Source organism: Canis aureus, chromosome 27, assembly GCF_053574225.1.
Source record: "Canis aureus isolate CA01 chromosome 27, VMU_Caureus_v.1.0, whole genome shotgun sequence".
NCBI lineage: Eukaryota > Metazoa > Chordata > Mammalia > Carnivora > Canidae > Canis > Canis aureus.
Genome location: NC_135637.1, coordinates 47,710,221 through 47,728,708, shown reverse-complemented (window position 1 = coordinate 47,728,708; position 18,488 = coordinate 47,710,221). Strand labels below are relative to the sequence as shown.

Here is an 18,488-nt window from a genome sequence, read left to right as displayed (position 1 = left end):
AGGCACCCCTCTTTATTGAGAGAAACTGAAACATTACATAAGAGAGTATGAATCCAGGAGATTTAAAGAGATGGGGCCAGTAAGACAGTGAATCTCTCACAGAGAGATTTCCTGCAGGAAACAGTGTTCAATAAAGTCCACTCTTGATAGTGACAAATTTTGAAAATTGTTTAGATATTTTTCCATATTTTTATAAAAGCTTACTTTTACTTTTTAAATTGTTATTTATCTTTGAAAGTACATTTTTTTTATTTCCTAGAAAAATACTTGGTGCTGGTGTTTAAGAGGAAAAAAGTACAAACTCCCTCCCCCTGCTAAAGAAATGTGAAAAAAAAAAATCAAAATGACAACATAGCACTTCATACCCATGAGGACAGCTATATTCAAAAAGACCAGCAATAATGAGCTTTGGTGAAGAGGTGAAGAAATGTAAGAAGAAATGTAACTCTTGTCTGTCGGTGGGAATGCAAAATGGTGCAGCTGCTTTGAAAAAAGTTTAGCAATTCCTTTGCAGTTATGCTTACAGGTGTTGTATTACCTGTGTCTTATTCCCCATTGCCCCTGCAAAAAAATCACCACAAACGTGGTGGTTTATCAAGTACATACACTATTATCCTACTGCTCTGAATTCTCACACAACTCACGTTCTGCATGTCTTCTATAGGAGCTCCAGGGGTGAACCACTTCCTTCGGCTTTTCCTCTTCTAGAAGCTGTCTGCATTCCTAAGCTCCTGCCCATCCTCCCCACGTCCCCATTTTCAGAGTAAGCTGTGCTAGGTTGAATTCTTTTCATAATAGGTTATTTCAGCCTCTTCTGTCTCTTTCCTCCACTTTTATGGACATGTGATTAGATTGGGCTCACGGGTAATCTAGGATAATCTATCTTCAGATCAATTTATTAGCAATCTTACTTTCATGGGCAACCCTTCCCATTTACCTGAATGTAATCACAGATTAGGGAATTAGGCTGTGAACATATCTGAGGATCTCTGTTTCTGTCTACCACACTTGCACTTCCACTCCTAAGCACACACCCAAGAGGAGGGAAGACATACATCTATGTAAAAACTTGCACATGAAGGTTCATAGTAGCCAAAGAGTGAACACAACCCTCCTGTCCATCCGCTGATAAATGGATGAACAACAATCATATCAGTGGTGTCATTAATATCGTGTGATCTTTACAGGAAGAAAAATTCACAGTCAATATTAGGAAAATCACAGAATGCTTCACGGAGGAGGTGAAATTAAAGTTGAACTTTGAAAAATAAAAAAATAAAAATAAATTAAAAAATAAAGTTGAACTTTGAAGGAAAGTAAAGGGCAGAAACAATTACTATTATGCTCTTTAAGCTAGAGACACATTTTAATTATCAGGTGTTATTCCAATGACTACTTTAGCAGGACTCTATGCAGAATACCATCATATGATAGGTCATTATCCAATTTCATTTATTTTCTCCAGGAGAGTGGCATATTATTATTCTCATTAATCAAGTAAGATGGATTCCCCATGGCTGGGTTAAATGGGATGATAGATCAAGCCACAACTGGTTCTGTTCGGGAAAAGCATCCTAACCCTCCTTCCTTTAAGATTAGAGAAAAAGAAGAGAATAGACCAGTTATCACTAAAGAAAACATTCACAGGATCCACTCTTCAATCAAACTACACATTTCATATTTGGGTCACAGTTTGAGTGTTTGCAAAAGCCCATGCCTTTGACAAATGCAGCACAGTATTGGTGCCTGCCCATTGTTCTGCTTGCTCATCCCTTTTCAAACAAGCAACATGTTCATCTCTCTACTCATGGGGACCAAATGCAGTTTAATTTACTCATTACTGGGATGCCTGGGTGGCTCAGCGGTTAAGCGTCTGCCTTCAGCTCAGGGCGTGATCCTGGAGTCCTGGATCAAGTCCCACATTGGACTCCCTGCATGGAGCCTGCTTCTCCTTCTGCCTATGTCTCTGCCTTTCTCTCTGTGTGTCTTTCATGAATAAATAAATAAAATCTTTATAAAAAATAATAATTGACTCCTTACTTCTTTTTGGCTATTTCAAATAGTTCAGTTTTGCCCAATATTGATTGTTTTGTAGCAATATAGAACGCTTCTGAAGCTTTCCCTTCAGATGAGGAGAAAATCATCCAAGTGATCATTATCTCTGACATAATCTTGGGAAGTGTGAGTATAGGTGCTTTTCTCTACTTCCTGAAAGATGGTGAGGATGTAACACAAAGACAGAAGCCTGAATTAATGTATCAGGAGCTGGTGATGACTCTATTTTGCTGTTCTCTGCTCTCTTCAATGGTATTCTATTTGAATCTTTTACTATTTGACAAAAACTTCAAAAAGCAGAGTTCATGAAAATGAAATTGGAGTAGCAAAAAGAGACAAGCTACATCACAGTAAAGCAAGTGGTAGAAATCTGAAGATAATCATTAGCGCCTTCTTTCTGTGGAAAGGAATCTCTTATTATTTTTGGCAGATTACCTAATGGCTGATAATGCAGACAGTGTATTTGAAATCCAAATGAGTTCTCCAAATTTCATCACAGATGTTGGTTGAAGGCTTGCCTCATCAGTGTACAGCACCTCTGTCTTCAAAGGAAAGGAGAGAAGAAAGCCCTTGGGTGGAGAGAAGGTAGAAAGTGGGAGCAAAGAGCTGCTGTCTGTTCACTTATACCCAAGTCCTTTTGACTTCAATCAGCTTCAGCTTCTTGGAAGGGAGAACTTCGCAGTGGGATAGAAAGTGGAGCTTCACTAATAGTAGGAAAGGGGATCAAGGCTTTCATGAGGAACTTAATCACTTGGATGCAGAGTCTTGGACACTGGAGAGTCCTAAACATTCTCCTGGCTTGGCCAATTTTATCTTTCCTGCAGATGGAACTTAGTGTGAGTGCTCATGAGATATGTAGATGCTGGAGCTCAGAACTGGATACGAGACCATCATAATGATACCTGAGTGGTTTTCACTCATGGGTTACAGATTTATGGTGTTTGGATCCCCAAAATGAAACCTGCATTATAATGGATTTACTTAAATTAGACTTCCATAGTATCCTTGCTTCTTTTCCTCTTCCTCCTCCCCATCCCGATTTCTAAAACACGAATGACTAATAATTACGATGAGTGTTTTCTATGTGTCAAGTAATGAGCTATTTACCTTTACAAGCATTTCCTCATTATTTCTTACTGCAATCACTGGAGGTAGGAAACTTACAGCAAGGAGGGTTAAGCAACTTTTCTAGGTCACTTGCAGATGGGATAGAGGAAATTGAATTCTGGTTGGCATGAAATCATTGATGTTGGTGAATCAGATGATTGAGGACACTTGATCCTTCCTTTCTCTCCTACATAGAGAATAGGAAGGAACCTGGCAAAGGAATTGGCTTCCTATGCCAATTCCACTGGTAGACGTGTACCATACGCAGTTCAACCTGGAGCTAGCATGGTTGGGCTACGGTCACTGATTGGAATTCATCGGAAATATAGTGAGAGTTAAAGGTCGGGTGATCCCCACGCCTCAAGCTAACGGGAAATAACACAGGTCGAAGGTGGAATTGTCAGAAACAATATGTAAGGGGTGAGGCAGGAAGACTTGAAGAACAAACTGAGCCATCAGATCATCAGAAGACAATGGAGAGAAGAGGAAATCAAGAATGAGCAGTTTTGAAAAGGAAGTGAGGAGCCAACAGTGTGAAATTCTGCAGGACGAGAGTAAGGCAGTAACTGAGAGATCATAGGGATGGGTAGAGAAGACCGTGGGGTGGTGGTGATGCAGGTGAGCACATGGCAGCACCACGGAGCAGCAAGAGGGAAGGGCTGGGAATAGGAAGGTGGACCAGGATCCTTTTTACAGGGTTCACACGTGAGAGGGATGAAGGGGTCGTGGGCTACAAGACACCTCACAACGGAGGGATATTCACTCCAGCCTCTACGATGAGGAGGGCATGTTCCCAGGCTAACAAAGGAGATGATGGGGACCATGAATTTACAGAAGGGGCTGGTTTTATCACGTCTCTAATATTTTCTCCCAGAGTCTGCACTCATTTTCCTCATGTAGACCCTTCTCCATTCTCCTTAATCCTCTTTTTCTTTCTTATCTCTTCTTCTTCTTGCATTCATGCTTACTCTGGCACTTGCATCCAGAACCTGTCTGTTAACAGGTCCCTTCATTTGCACGTCTTCTATTTCCTCCTCTGCTATCTTAGGCATTTTGCCAGATGACTGTGCCTATCTTGATAGAAGTTTTTTCTGCTGATGTGACGTTGTTGATAACAGTTGATTGCTGGTTGTGGAAAATACCAGTATTTTACTCTGATAACACTTGTGTAGTTTATCAGTTATAGTCCATGCATATATTTAACCCCATGACCTAAGAAGAATCCCAGGTCCAACAAACCTGAAGAAAGAGTAGATATGTTTGCACCATATTCTAATACTATTTAAACAATAGTTTTTGAGAGAGAAGACACAGTGAATGTTGATTTTCTGCCTCAGTTGCTCAGAAAAGGACCAAACCTTCACTCACAAATAATCTGAAACAGAAACCTCAAAGATTGAAATTACATAACCACTTCACGCTTACTGACTCTCCTGGTTCTTTCAGATTCTCTTATTGGGAGGGATGTGACCATCTCCAAGCTATGAAACACTTAAACAAACCAGGGGAAATAAAAACTCTAAGTAGAAGCCTTATTATGACTGCTTCAGAAAGTTGATCAGAAAATAGTGTTTTCAACATGTGCTTGTCTTTGAGATTGCTGGATGGACATGGAAGTCACATAGCTGCTTCTTCCTTTCTGACTGATGCTCTACATGGAGTTGATGCTCTACACCAAGCTACTGCTCTGCAGCAACAAAGGAATTGGAGTGCATTTTCTTGGTGTCAGAGTGGACCACTCATAACCAGCAGAGCCACCAGCATTGGCTGATTACAAACTATCTCTAAAAACATCCACTGCTCAGATGCAATTTCAAAAATAGGATAGGCTTATATTGGACTACACTGGGGGATATTGTGCATTCGCTGGAGCAGCATACCTGTAATAGAGCAAACAGAAAGCATATCTGACAAAGATGATTCTTGAAAAACTTTACCTTAAATATATTTACTTCCAGTGTTATGGAAGTTGGTAAAAGATCTCAAGTTTATAGTCTTGAGAGATGGTAAAAACCAAGTTTAGACCACAGGCTTTTGGCTCACATACATCTAGTTTCCAACATTGACTTTGGTCTTAGTTGCTGTGTGACCAAAGGCAAGTTACACATCCTTCCTGCGCTGTTGTTTGCTTATCAGCAAATAAAACTACAACATCTATCTCAGAGGGCTCTAGTGAAGATTATGGCCTGATATTCATTAGGCTCATATATTACTATTCCTGTTGTTATTTTTCCTGTTACTCAGGAAATAAGTATAAGGGAGAGAGTGGTATGATTTGGGTCAGAAAATAAGAGATGGAGAAAGAAGAAGAAGAAGAAGAAGAAGAAGAAGAAGAAGAAGAAGAAGAAGAAGAAGGAGGAGGAGGAGGAGGAGGAGGAGGAGGAGGAGGAGGAGGAGGAGGAGGAGAAGAAGAAGGAGGAGAAGAAAAAGCAAAGATTCAAACCAAAACAATTACTAAAGAAGATGGCAAGCCATATGCAAACCAAAAAGATCTTTTTTTTTTTTTTTTTTTTGGTTAGTATTTGCCTCTGTTTTTTAGCCTAATGCTATATGGTAATTCTCTCGTGCTAATATTTTGACATTTTGGTATTAGAGGGCTGATTTTGCTCATTTATTTTTGGTTGGATGAGAGATACCCTGGCTTTCATCTTTCTAGGAAGTACTATCACACCTTAATTGAGTACCAAAAAGATATATTTGTCCTAGAAGTAGGAGGATTATGTCTATCGTCCCCAAAACAAATGTTATACAAAGCAGCCAAATTCTAGCAGCCAGGCTCTTAGAGCGGAGGCCTGTGGCCTTGGAAATTCATTGCCTCTTTCAGTAACAACTGATGGACAGTAACCTTGTCCTTCAAAGTGTAAAAATGAATGGATGAATAAACCTAAGGACTCATGATGGGTGGCCCTGGTGTGCGCAGGGTACAGAGGGTCGCTGGTTGGTAGGATGAGTAGTTAGATATACTAGGCATTTGGTCACATGACTGCACCATCTGAAGGTGCAATGAACTAAGATTTAGATACTAGAGAAGTGGAAGGAGAATAGAGAGAAAGCCAGCAAGGGAACAAACTTGATCCTTTGGAGTAAAGACCCAGCAGAGTAGGCCAGGGACTCAGCTGGACAGTTGGCCTCCCAGGGGGAGGGGGCTTCCAGTGGACTCTGCTCACCTGAAGCAGCCTTGTCCCCAGAGCTGAGCTAGTTGTGTGCTTCTTGCACTGGGAAAGTTGTTTGAGCAGCGGATGCTAGATGAGTGTTCTCATGAACACAGTCTTCCTACAGCAAGGAAAGGAGCTTGTGTGGTCCCCAAGGTACAGAGGAAGGGCAAGGAAGTACCCTATGCTCTCCTGTTTCCCTTCCTTCTCCACCCTGGGGGAAATGAGAGGCTCTGATTTTGATATTAGGAGATACCTGGAGTGGTGTACGCATGTATTCTGGGTAAGAACCCTATGACCTCGTCTTCACTTTGGCTTCTCACATAGATAACCTCAAAATTATAGATTGATAATATATACCCCCCCACACCCAAAACCTTGAAACTTCAAATATAAATCTATTTGCCTAAATTCAACTCACCAAAATCAAGTTTATCAATTGGGATAATTTCTGAATGACCTATTAGATACATTTGCACGTTTCGTTAAACATTTATAACATTTAGAGCAATGCATATATTTTTTTTTTTGATTTCTGAAACTTTTGAAGATCTCTATAAAGTTTAGTTATCTGGCTCCCATTTTATTTTGCTAAGAGTCTTTTAAGGTTTATTGCATTTACTTCTCTACCACACGGTGAGAGCTGAGGCTACGAAAGGGGGATCCCTCATCTGTGGGAGACTGTCAAGAGGAAGTTCCATAAATTGGGCATTTAGTACATACTGGGTGAAATGACTTTTGGCAAATTAGCTCTCGGTAAACTGGCTTGCTTTCTGGAACCTCAGGAACGAAATCTAAAAGATTGCTAACTGCTTTTCATAGGAGTATTCTTCTTCTCCAGAGAAGAATCAATTTCCCAGCAAGTAGAATAAAATCATGCTAGAGGGGGGATGGGTGCCCTGCACAGGGTTATTTACAATTAGAGAAAGGTGTGTTAACATGAAAAACAAGTCTCTTATTAGATTAAACAAGGCAAAACCACAGGCATAGGGGGCTAGTGTTATGGAGATTTGGGGATGAAGAAAGGGTTTTCTGTGCAAATAACTGTAAAAATCCTAACAAGGATGATTTCAAAGCTCACTGAAAAGCAGAGTCTTCCACTAAAAGGGGCTGTTTTTCTTATGGTTGTAAAAGAAAATCCTGTTGGAGAAAGGAGAGTGCTAAGTTATCCAGTGGTCCTGAGACTGTCAGAAGGAGTAGCTGTTGCTGGGAGGAAGAGAACATAAGGACAAAATTGATTAGAGCCATAAACGGAAGTCCTTCTTCTGGAGGGTGCATTTGCTGTTGTGGAGTGAAGGCATTCACACATGAAGGAGCACAACAGACTTCTTCCTTCTTTTCCACAAGTACTAGCATGCAACACTCATTGGTTTGCAAATAATAGGCTAATTTCCCTCTTGCTATGTTACATATATTTTTCCCCTGACAATTGGTGGGTGGGCATAAAAGAAAACTTAAACTCAAATTAGTTTGAAAATTATTAATATTGCCGATATAACTGAAAAGCAACTATGCTTTTAGAGTATTGTTGAAGTATTTGTTCATTGAATGTGACTTAAAGAAAGAAAACGGGTTTATTTTATAACAAATATACATTTAACTACAGATTTGTCTGTTGCGTCCATCAGAAAGGCTTAAAATTGGAAATGTAATTAGATACAAACAGTACAAAACTAACTGAAAATTTTTTTCTAAAGATTTTATTTATTTATTCATGAGACACACAGAGAGGCAGAGACACAGGCAGAGGGAGAAGCAGGCTCCCTGTGAGGAACCCGATGCAGGACTCGATCCCAGGACCCCAGGATCACGCCCTGAGCCAAAGGCAGATGCTCAAACACTAGACAACACTGAACCACCCAGGTGCCCCCAGAACTAACTTTCACAAAGAAAAAATAAATTCAATAAGGAAAAGGAGTTTTAAAAATTCTAGTCAGGGATTCTTCGCGCTGCCTTAGTATGAGCATAAGAAAACCTAGAGCAGTTATACAAAACATAGATCCAAGCGGACGTCTGTGGGACAAATTTCAGAAAGGAAGAGGGTTCTTCTCATGTGGGAAATCTTCAGGAGGGTCCTTAGACATTTAACCAACTCATTTCATCATTATGAAAGGACAGGTTTTGGGGGTTTTTGTTTGTTTTGGTTGCCTTTACTTCAATGATAAGTCTATGACTAAAACCACAGGTTTTCTTTCCATATGGAAAACAATACTGTCATTATTGATTATCAGGGTAGGAGTGATTTTCCCTGAGTCTGGAACCTTCTCCATCTCTGCAGAGCTCTAACGTTTAGTTTCATTGTTTCCCCATTAATTTTTGCAGTAGCTTATGCTTCTACAAATGCTACATATGCTTCTATCAATCCTTTCACTATCTTTCTCCATCGATCTTGAGTTTGAGGATATAAGAAGCAATCTTTTGCTGGTTTCATTTAATTTAAATTTGGCATCTTGAAAGATAATTTCATCATAAACATGTATATCCATACCCTGTTGTCCTCGTGTTGAATTGTTTTACTATTATTAACTGACTCCAAGGACTTTGTTCATCTTTTTCATTTTTATTAACTCTTCTCCCTAACTTGTACAATCCCTTAGATGTTTTATATTCACTCTATATCCAACATTTTGAATTTTAATGGTATATTTTTATGCTCTGCTTATTTCTCCTATCTCCCGAAGAGTGTCTCTAGAAGAGTTATGGATAAGTCATAAAATCCAATAAAGATGCATTTGTCAAACTGATTCATTTTCCCAACTCTGTCCCTGTTAAATTCATAAAAGAATCCAGATTTCTGCAGATATTTGACTACTGTAGTGGAAATGATAAGAAGTGCAAGAGTCATCCAGGCACAGATATTAAAGAGAGCCACATGAGAAAAAGCACTGTCGCTTAATGCTAAATTGTTTCTTCTCAAAAGATGAGGCAATTGCCTAAGTAGAAAAATTAATCATAAAGCATGTTAAATCATCAAGCAGGGTGAAAGTTGGCTTTTAGGATTCATAATAATTAGTTTGGAGAACTAGAAGTTGTAACTTAATAGACTTGTGAGATCAACTCACAACTAAGTAAGTTCATTTTACTTTCAGATTCAGCAGACAAGGCAAATGCTTTATAGAAAACAAAAGTGTCCAAATTTATTATAAAACCTACAGTTTTAAGTCATGGAGCTTCAGTTTTTATATGCCACCTGTTAAGTAAATAAATGGCTCTAATCAAAACCTTAATATAGAAGTTCATTCCCGTTTTTTTTTGTCCCCTTTCCTTGTCATATTTCCACAAAATTCAGTGCTTTTTTTGTTCTTGTTCCTAGCATCCCATAAAATTCAGTCATAATAATAATAGTAAAGTTGATCACTCTGGTTTAGTTGTCAGAAGCAAAATAGCTGAAAATAACAGACTCAGATTTTCCCTTGCTTGTTTAAGGGAACAACCCCAATGTCTTCTGTGTCCTTGCAATCAACACATTTTTTTTTAAATCAATTGTTTTACACCTTGTATTTTTTATCTTTTCCTCTGACACTGAAGACATAATCCACTTGTTTTCTGATCACTGTGTTTAGTTCCAGTGGGAAATTTGTTTCTGTTGTCTCTTTCATCATCCTGTTGGCTCCCAGATTAGGACAGGATTTCTGGTTGATGACACTGACTCAGATTTTTTTCCCCCTCAAATTTAGTGGACACCATACCCTATTTCTTTTCTTATCCTTTTTTCCATGTTCTTTTCTCTTCTTATTTTGAAGATACCTGAAGACACAATTTATGGATACCTTCCTTCCTCTTGCCTCTTTTCCCAAGGACTCTCTTACAAGGTACCTTGGGCTGGGCTAAAAGTCTGGTTGACTCAAGGGAGTATAAACACATTTTTTTTTTAAATTTTAATTTATTTATGATAGTCACACACAGAGAGAGAGAAGCAGAGACATAGGCAGAAGGAGAAGCAGGCTCCATGCACCGGGAGCCCGACGTGCGATTCGATCCTGGGTCTCCAGGATCGCGCCCTGGGCCAAAGGCAGGCGCCAAACCGCTGCACCACCCAGGGATCCCTAAACACATTTGATCCTTCTCTTTAATGCTTTTTCATTGTTCCAGGACCAGACATCCTGTATCTTTTCACCCTTTACCCTCAGACAAGCCTATGGGGTTCTTCTTTGATATGTTAGTGGAGCCCTTATAGTCTAAGGGATTAGAGGTAAATGGCCTGAAGGTTGGCCATTAGACCAGTTATTAGTAACAGGATACGAGTTTTGTTTCCTTTCTTGCCTTCAATTTCATGGTAAGGCAAGTCCATAATTAAGGAACAGGCTTGGGGACATCTGATTTTGCTGTGGATATAAAGCTTAATTCTGTAGAGTCTTCATTCTGCAGGCAACACAAAGACACAACCCGGAATTATTTGCTTATTGATGAAATATTTCCAGGAGTTTTACATGTATATAACTGGTGGGCCATACTATATAATCATGTAAAAAATGGCTGCTTTTCATAAACATATTTCCCCTAATACAAATCTCTTGGGATTCACGCCTATCTTTTCATATGATAAACTAAGCCTAATTTAAATTAAGAAGGAATTGAAAATTGAAAAACCATGGTGTTCATTCAGCCTTCATCTTTAAAAAGTATGTGGCAATCATAATTATCAAAGTAACCCCAAATTAAGACAGTTTGTTAATCTTAATTTTACTGATGAGGAAATGAAGGATAGGGAGAGGTTAAGTGAGTCACCTGTAATTATACAAAAAATTAACAGTAAAACTTGGACAGAAACTAATATAACTGAATCCCTGGGTACCTTTGTTATTTGGTTTGTTTATTGTTTATTGAACAGTAATATTTCCTAATATAAAGAAAAATTGCCATTCAAGATTTTTAGCCTCCTATTAACTTACATTCTAAAAATTATAGAGAAAAAAACATGCTTTGTAAAAATATTATGATATGAAGATGACTTAGACATTATTTGTATAGTTTATCAAAGACATTGTGAAATGGTGCTTCTTTGAGTCCACATAGAAAAACCCTTTTTGGGGGATCCCTGGGTGGTGCAGCAGTTTAGCGCCTGCCTTTGGCCCAGGGCACGATCCTGGAGACCCGGGATCCAAACCCACATCGGGCTTCCAGTGCATGGAGCCTGCTTCTCCCTCTGCCTGTGTCTCTCCCTCTCTCTCTCTGTGACTATCATACATAAATAAATAAAAATTAAAAAAAGAAAAGAAAAACCCTTTTTGGAGCTATTGATACGTGTCAAGATCACAATCATTTAGATTCTTGCAGCATCAGCAAAATGGAGTTGAAAGTTAGGGAAACATCTCAAGCACTTGTTTGAATGAACATATGTATAAAATATAATGATCTTCTAAATTCATTCTTTAATCAAACATTTATTGAGCCGTTACTATGTGTAGAATTTATTCTAGTTTTTTTATTTTGGGAAAATGTGTACTTAAAAATGCAATTCTAGGGGAAATGTGTACTTAATACTCTCAAAATTAGGAGAAAGTAGTAAAGTTTTGGGTCTATCTTGAAAGCCATCCTAAATTCTATCAGGCCCTCTTTGGGTTCCTTTCTATCCTGCTATTCTTGTTTATAAACTCATTGTCAAATGATTGATTAAAATAGTGCCTGTTTCTATTCTGAATGTTGCCCTTTGTACCATGTCAGGAAATATATGAACTTACTTCCCTTTTTCAGTGTTTTATATCTCAATTGTCAGTTCCCAATTATTTCATTCTTCTTGCTCTGATTTATGATTTCAATTTCCCCCCTTTTGTTTACTTTGTTTCAGATTATCTATTCTATTTTATCTATTTTGTTCTTTTTATTTTTTGATGAATATTTCTTTGACATTCCCTGACATCAAGGCAATAACATTGGATTTGCTAGCAAAGATTGGTTAGAAGTCTATTTCCTTTTGAAAAATAGCCATTTCTAGAAAGTGTTTATAAAACCAACTTTTGTTCTTTAGTAAGACTTTTTTTTTCAGCTTTTGCTTCAAGTATATTTTATCTGGCCATGGTACTTCATAATAAATTATAGACATTTATTGATTTTATTTTCCTGGGGGAAAATACCTGTTAAATGGCTAATGGAACCCAGAAAGAAACGAATATCTTCATGCTCAAGTGGAAAAAAATGTGTTTGATTCCCTTTAATCTGTTGAGAAAATGAATTTAAAATTTCTCAAAGATTAGAGAATATTGACATGTGATAACCCATGATATATTATGTGCAGTAATGAATCCTATGAAGTTAAAATAATCAAACCAAAATGACCAAAGATGATCCTTTGTCATTTTCACCTGAAGTAACCCAAGAGCATCTACTAAGTGACTATCTCAGTATTGTGAGTTTTAAAGGAATAGGCATAATTACATTTGATATTATTTTGGAACACATTTTAAAAGAGCACTAAAAAGGGAGGGATTCATGGCAAGACACACTACTCTATTCATAAATCTCCCCAAAGTAATAATTATTGCAATATGTTTTCTTCAAAAATGTATTAAATTTCATTTGATGACTTGTTTAGGACAAATGGCTACATCCATCGTAAACCAACACTTTCACTTCACATATATCAGCTGAAGTTCTTATAATTGTGAGTTTTCTAAGTGCAGAAAGAAAATACACTAAATGGTTTTTTATATAATTTCAAAATAGCAGATAAAAATTTAACCATATTCCTTGTATTTAAAGAGTATTTCTCCTTAAGAATATGTATCTTTAAGTATATATTTAAGGGATCATCATGGTCAAAACATTGAACACTATCAGCATATATGTATTATTTACCTTCTATTTGAGTTTTTGTAAGATGAATAAGGTCAATGTTTCACATTTATGTTCACATGTATGTTCACTATCATTGTTCTTCCAATGACTACTAAAAATCAAATTGTAATACAAATATTAATATTCAAAAAATCTGGGATCCCTGGGTGGCGCAGCGGTTTAGTGCCTGCCTTTGGCCCAGGGCGCGATCCTGGAGACCCGGGATCGAATCCCACGTCGGGCTCCTGGTGCATGGAGCCTGTTTCTCCCTCTGCCTATGTCTCTGCCTCTCTCTCTCTCTGTGTGACTATCATAAAAAAAAAAAAAAAAAGTCCATGAAAATGCTTCCTTAACTGACTATATTTGGGGAGAAGACTGGAAATAAAGCCTTTTTTTTTTTTTTTTGTAGAGATGGAGAATGAGAGTGGTGGGGGTGAGGGGTGGGCAGAGGGAGAGAGAGAGAATCTTAAGCAGGCTCCATGCCCAGTGCAGAGTCCAACACAGGGCTTGATCTCAGGACCCTGAGATCGTGGCCTGAGCTGAAATCAAGACTCTGACACTTAACTTAGCAGCCACCCAGGTGCCTCAAACATTCTTTTTCTTTCTTTTTTTATTTATTTATGATAGTCACAGAGAGAGAGAGAGAGGCAGAGACATAGGCAGAGGGAGAAGCAGGCTCCATGCACCGGGAGCCCGATGTGGGATTCAATCCCGGGTCTCCAGGGTCGTGCCCTGGGCCAAAGGCAGGCACCAAACCGCTGCGCCACCCAGGGATCCCCAAACATTCTTTTTCTTAAATTCCTCCTTTCCACAAACCCCATCATGAAGTATAATTTTCATTTGGATGACTGCTACTTCCTTCAAACATCCTCCCTTTGGTTTTACTGGTGCCTCTTTAACTGATCCTTACAATTCCTGGGTTACTTCACTTGAAAATGACGTAGGATCATCTTTTATCAACTTGACTATTTTCACTCCATAAGAGAGATTCATTATTGCATATAATATATCATGGGTTATCAAAGTTGATGAATATTTGGAGTTTTTTTTCTCAAATCTGCATAGAACTATGTTTATTTATTGAATAGCAACCCACAATTAATATTACATTTTTTTACATTGCATATTATTTAGCTTCAGAATAATTTTTATTTCTTTATGACTACATGAAGGCAGATGACCAATCTCTATAGACTGTTACAGAATTGGTTGGCATAGCATGGTATAGACAACAAGTCCAATAGACACAAACCAGAGAATGGAAAAATCAAGTTTTTCTGGAGTCTCAGTAAATATTTCCTAGAAGAGTTGATATGTGAATTAGATTATTTTCTTGGATAAGTATAATATTTTAAAAATGTGGTTTGGGAGTGCCTGGGTAGCTCAGCCAGTGGAGCATCCTACTCTTGACTTCAGCTCAGATCATGAGTATTCATGATTCATTCACAGTATAAACAAATGTGGGACAAGACACATGCCAGCACATTGGTTTAACTGATTTTATAATGGAGAATATTAATAAAGAAGAACAAATAGATAAAGACTCAAAGTTTATACAGAAATAACCCTCAGAATATTCTTACTATTTGTAAGTGGAACTAGTTTTTAACTGCTATCACTCTGGCTTTGGTCGTTATTCATTTCTATATTTATTTAAAAATGAGAATAAGAAAAGAAAACAGGCAGTCATAAATTCCTGTGCTTTGAAGATGTCTCTATCTTTTATTTATTTTTTATTTTTTTTTATTTCTCTCTCTCTCTCTTTTATTTTTATTTATTTATTTATTTATTTTTTTAAAAGATTTTATTTATTTATTCATAGAGACAGAGAGAGGGAGAGGCAGAGACACAGGCAGAGGAAGAAGCAGGCATCATACAGAGAGCCTGACGTGGGACTCGATCCAGGGTCTCCAGGATCACGCTCTGGTCTGCAGGCGGCGCTAAACCGCTGCGCCACTGGGGCTGCCCTCTCTCTCTCTTTTAAAGTCCGTTTGCCACATCTGGGTAGTTGCCCTGAGAAATTTTTCTTGTTTCTCTTCATAGTTTTTCCTCTTGCTCCACCTGGGAGATTGTCTTTTTTGAAGCTAATGCCCGGCTTGTGGGAAGTGACTTTGGGGAGCTGGTCCAGAGGACTTGTAGTTCTTCAGTTTACATCTCCATCTAGAGCTGTCCCATTCTCCTGGGTGAGGTTCATCGTGATGCCTTTAAAGTTCACATCTTCTTCTAAATGGGACATTGGTGGCCTGTGGCTTGTTCATCCTGCTTCTCTGTGTCTCCTCCAAGGATCAGCAGGTCTTGAGGGCTCCTTTGAGAGCTCCTTTGAGCTCCTTTGCTGCTTTGAGAGCTACTTTGGTTAGTGTCTTCACGCAGACCATGTCCATGCCTGGCATTTCCAGCCAATGCCCAAACACTTTCCATCTCTCCTGAAGAATGACTGTAGGTACCTCTCCTCCTGAGGTCACTTTGAACTTTAGCCTTACTTACCATGAAACATTCTTTGTTCTGAACATTGAACATTTATAAACTGGACCAATGCACACTATTTATTTTACCTTGGGATCAGTTGCTTGGTAAATAGTTTTTACTCTCACATGAAAGTTACCACGTTGCTGTGTAGGAGGTAATGTAATGTAAAACTTGTAGAGTGTATCTTTCCTTCTCCACTAAAAAAAAAAAATACTACGCATATATGGACTTGTTTTGTGAATTTGGTTTATAGACAGAAAAGACAATAGTTACCACATTTAACTGGGAGTAAATTATATTCTTTCAGTGGCCAGATACCTTTTTATTGAAGATCTTGGTGTAGTTAAGCAATAACTTGGGTACTACTTGGAACAAGGAATTAATAAAGAAGGAATAAAGGAGAAAAATGAAACACAACACTATGAAATAGAGGGGTGAGTGTGGTAAGTGCAAGCCTAACACCAATATTGGAACATGTGCCATAAATTTTATATGTGCCCTTGTGGGTTTTGTTACTTAAATTTATTAGGTACTATGTAAAATGATAACCTTTCCACCCCTAGTCAGTTTAAACACAATTTACCAATTAAGTACAAATGTTTGGTAATTAAAAAATTAATATTTATCATGAAATGAGAAGAGTTTGAAGATAATGTAATGCTATAATTATTTCAACCTTGATTTTTTAAATCTGTCTTATCTGATTTCATTCTCTCAAAACAATCTTTGAAGGTAATGAGACCATTATTATTATTCCCATATTACACTCAAAACTGTTTTTTCTAAGGCTAGTGCATGTTGGGGTCTGCTAATCTTAACCATCTAGTCTTAGTGACTTGGATTCAAGAAATTTCCTTCTCTTGTGTATCAGTGTGGACTTTTGCCATGAAAGAAGCTATCTTGGAAGCTAATACTGGCACAGTGAGAGAGAACTTTCTTTATATTCTGGGCTATGGAGGCAGACTGAACATTTTCATCAGTGACTCAGACCTGGTGGGGAGGAAACAGGCTATGAGTAATGCTCCCAAAATTCTGTATTGCTGCTACATGAAGCAAAGGAAATGAGTATTAATGATATAATTATCAGCCTCAAGGGAAGGATTCTAACAGTCTAGCAAACATTGAGATGACTAAGAACTAACAACCAGAGTCCTGTCCCTGCAGTGAGGTCAAGGCTAGTTCTGAGCTCCACGTTTCCTGGTGCTGGAATCCTCCCTTACCTAGCTAGTGTCACTACTGGAAGAGAGATGCTTCATTCCTATTCCTCTACCCACCCAACAGATACTGTGAGGTCTTACCTTGGTGATTCCAGAATTCTAAAATAAATGGAAAGAGCCTCAACTATCAAACTGACAATGCAGTAAGTAGGCTCTCCCTTCTAAATTCTACATCTCCAGTTTTGGGGACATGCTTTCCATGTTTCATGTTTGCGCCAGACTTCTGGAATCCTTGTTCCAGCAGGGATACTAAGCAATGTCAGCAACATTAGAGGGAAAAAAGGCTTTCAGTGGATCAATCTAATTTTCTGTCTCTTCTCTGAAAAGCAGTATTAACTAGGCTTTATCTCACTTGGGCTGGATAGTCACGCTTGGAATTATTTTACTTACCATAACCGAAGTGGTAACAGACTTCGTCAGTGGGACATAGATTTAGAATTATTTACTATGTATATTATATCAACTCTGATCCTATTTTTGTACTCCAGCAAATTCAGAGAATATATCATATAATAAATAAAAGTTTACTTCTCTAATGGGAACTGCTCTTTTATGAGTTTCATAAGAATTGAATTGGTTATATTTGAGTTTAAGAACATTTAAATCTTTGGGGAGGAAAAATTTCTCTTGTCAATTTTAACAATTTTGACTCTCACTTTTATGATTTTATCTCATTCTTCCAAAATGGAAAGGTTCTGAGTTAATATTTCTTTAGGATGCATTTATAAGGTATAAATTTTGACAAGTGTTACAAATCTATCTCTTCGTAAGAATTTTTTACATTTCTGGTGTCTATTTTGATGATCTTAAATTGTGTTTTATTTAAACTATCTCCTGGGCAGATTGAATAGTGAAAATAAGTATTTATTAATACCAACTAAGTTTTGGAAGCCAGAAAAGGACTTATTTTCCTTAAATGAAACAAGTATATCAGATTGAATCATACTAGAAAGAAATAACTTAAAGAATTACTGCTGCTCATCTAAGTTATTTTTATCTGTAATTCATTTGGGATTGCTCCTTCAATTATATGAAGTATGAATTATGCCATATGTGATCTATTATTTATGACATGTATGTTAAACTTTATATATATGCATATCTTGGAGTAAATAGTATGATTTTAGATTTTTTTCTAGCAAAATTATCATCTTTAGTTGGCAAAGCATTCCTTGAATTATTATGCCACATTCTGAAAGCATTACAACATATTTAAAGGAACATTATTTACTAGATTCCAAGAATTGGATTCCAAGAATAAAGACTGAAACAAATAAAAAAATGTAAATGGTAGTTCATGAACATAAAGCCAAGGGACTCAGATGAGTATGGGTATTGTTGACAGCTTTTTACTATTCCTTTTTTTTTTTTTTTTTTTTGCTTTTTACTATTCTTACTTGGCCGTAGATAGTTTTCTGAAATGCTGAAAGAAAAGAAAGGCTTGGATCATGAAGAACTCAAAAGTAGGACTGAAATTTTTTCTCCAAGTGAGTAGTTTCATTCTGTGAAATGTTTTATTGTTTGAAGTCAAGAAAAACACTAGTGTATCTTTTATGTCTATGTTTTTACTGCAATGGTAATGCATTTAGGGACACTTTCAGGAAATAACAGACTGTAGGTTGTTGAAGATGAACATACTTGCTTGATTTCTGCAATTGTAAACCAGAACTGGAACAGGACTTTGTGTTTTCTACTGGGCAAATTTTTGGTCTAATTT

General features: G+C 37.6%; 1 long non-coding RNA gene across 1 annotated transcript in view; it reads left to right on the top strand.

Annotated features, from left to right (window-relative positions):
* The first annotated feature begins 16,745 nt into the window (after nucleotides 1-16,745).
* The window catches only part of LOC144299591 (uncharacterized), a 42,107-nt gene continuing 40,364 nt past the window's right edge, over nucleotides 16,746-18,488 (top strand). The window contains exon 1 of the long non-coding RNA XR_013366277.1: nucleotides 16,746-16,914. This is a non-coding gene — a long non-coding RNA (uncharacterized LOC144299591). The remainder of the gene's footprint in view (nucleotides 16,915-18,488) is intronic.